Source organism: Hemiscyllium ocellatum, chromosome 25 (genome assembly GCF_020745735.1).
Source record: "Hemiscyllium ocellatum isolate sHemOce1 chromosome 25, sHemOce1.pat.X.cur, whole genome shotgun sequence".
Lineage (NCBI taxonomy): Eukaryota > Metazoa > Chordata > Chondrichthyes > Orectolobiformes > Hemiscylliidae > Hemiscyllium > Hemiscyllium ocellatum.
The window spans coordinates 6114352-6116744 of NC_083425.1; the positions used below are offsets into that span (position 1 = coordinate 6114352).

Genomic DNA, 2393 nt, shown 5'->3' on the forward strand with positions numbered 1-2393 from the left:
GAATTTACTGAGACATCTTAATAAACAGGAGAACGTCCAAATACTTTACAATGAGAGAACTTCTTAAACATTATCCTGTGTGTAAGTTGGGTGCCTGGCATTTTAAATGCTAGTGTGGAATGGATCTTGCAGCTTAGCATTTGTTGTTCACAGAGTGACAATTAAGTGTTTTGTTTGGATCTGCATGCTCCAAAATTAGGGCATTCAGCAGTTGTCATGGCTAAACCGAAATTGTGTTCCTTCATTGATTCCAGGCACCTACAATTGGTCTATGAATACGCTCCATGAATACAATTGGTCTATTAATACGAATATACTCATTCAGTGCCTTCAGCTCAACCACTTTGTACAATAGATTTCCCATTTTGCAAGTTATACCATTTACAACTGAAGAACTGGTTCGTCAATCGTTTTATTCTCTTTGTTTCCTCTTCTATTCATTGGTGCTGACTAATTTTCTTCTTTCCTGCTTCAACAATAATTTCTCTCATCTGTCACCTTCCGTCATAGAATCTCATTTTTTTCCCAAAGAGGAAGACAAGCACAATGGGCTGAACGGGTTTAATCGTCCAGTGATCAAGAAATATCTTACCTGCAGTCATTTCATAGAATTACAAAGTCAATAAAAAGTTAATAGAACAAAAGTCAAAGATTATCTCCACCCTATCTCAAAGCAACATGACATTGGAATGACTTGAAACAAGTAATTATAGCTTGCTATCACTCTTTGAAGATCAAAACAGGCTGCAGCACATTTTTTCCTCAGTCATCAATCGTGGGAGCTTGCTTATGGCTGTAACTCATCAACTTATGGCAGTATATTGTCAATTGAAGTGATATTTTTTGAAGTATATGTGCATATATTTGTGACCGCGAGCAGGGAGTTCCAAAGCTTTGGGAATCATTGCACTGAAGGTAAAATTGTGGAAGATGAAGTAAACACTTTGATAAACCAATTACTAAAGAGCACTGTAACAAAAAGTAAAGTTTTAAAGGAAACTTGACAAATTTAAATTAAAATGCCATTTTGGATAGTGGGAGGAGCTCCCGATGGCAAACAATTTTATGCGTTAGTCCACTGAATATTTAAACATATTTAAATAAGATTTGTGAAGTAAGTTCTTTTCTATTGCAGGAAAGAGCCACTTTAGGTGCGAGTGTTGATCTATCTGATCGAATAATCATTGGCTGACCACACTGTTGAACTTGATCCTGAGGGCGCTATGTCAGAGAAGCATGTCTTTCACGCCTGGGATTATGTTGTTTTTGCCTCTGTGTTATTAGTGTCCACTGCAATTGGACTGTTTTATGCTTTTAAACCTGGTGGGGCAAGGCAAAAGACAACGGAAGATTTCCTTGTGGGAAACCGGTAAGCAGAGTTTAAAAATTAGAGATAGTGGATAAACTTATCGAACACGGCGTTCATAGAAAAGTTTTTTGAAAAAAATGAAACTTCATGTCACTTTAATGACTGAATCCTTCCGCTTTGTTTGCTACAGACAAATATCTGCCTATCCAATCGCCTTCTCGTTGGCTGCCAGTTTCATGTCTGCTGTTGCATGTAGGTATTTTTTGGCTCACTCATCAGAAATCACGTAGTGCTACAGAAATAAAATGTTCGTCTACCATTGTGATTTGATTTTTTCTTTAAATGAATGGGATGTGGCCACGATTTATCTCCCAGAGGATAGTTAAGAGAGAAGCACTTTGCTGTGAGTCTGGTGTTAGGTGTTGGCGAGACTGGGTAAGGATTGCAGTTGCCTTCCCTAAAGGACATTAAAGAACCAGATGGGGTTTTCCTGCCAATTGACAATGGTCACCCTCAGACTCTTAATTGCAGATTTTTATTAAATTTAAGTTCCACTATCTGCCAGCAGGATTCAAACCTGGGTGTCTGCGTTAATAGTTAACACCACTGAGCCATCACTCCCGAACATTACAAACTCACTTTAAAAAGAACTGAAGCACAGAAGGTGGTCCCAGTTTCATGGATTTATGAGGATAGCTGTGTATTTGTGTCCGGTCACAGAACAAGTATTGGATCAATTTCTTAAATACATTACTATCAAATTGTCAACATGTTTGAATGTTTCACTGAGCATTCTGCTCATTTAAAATATGTTTCCAGTTTTCCAAGAAATGCTGAATAGATGAAGTATTTTAAAGCACATTTCTGTGTTGCTAGATGTAATAACTTGAAGTATTTCTTCTGTATGGTCAGTGTTTACAATAATATCTCTGTTCTGGTCTATGCTTTTACCTCCAGACTTAACTTTTACAATGGCATCTGACTGACCTCCTACCTTCTGAAACTTTCCTTCTATACCCTAATGTCTACCACATCCTGTTCACCCACAGCCCCTGTTGCTTCCAATCTAGCAATATCTTGAATT

General features: G+C 37.7%; 1 long non-coding RNA gene across 1 annotated transcript; it reads left to right on the forward strand.

Annotated features, from left to right (window-relative positions):
- Nucleotides 1-788: 788 nt before the first annotated feature.
- LOC132827742 (uncharacterized) lies at nucleotides 789-1630 on the forward strand. The gene is made up of 3 exons (XR_009646037.1): nucleotides 789-915; nucleotides 1136-1369; nucleotides 1500-1630. It is a non-coding gene; the product is annotated as an uncharacterized LOC132827742 (long non-coding RNA).
- The last annotated feature ends 763 nt before the right edge of the window (nucleotides 1631-2393 follow it).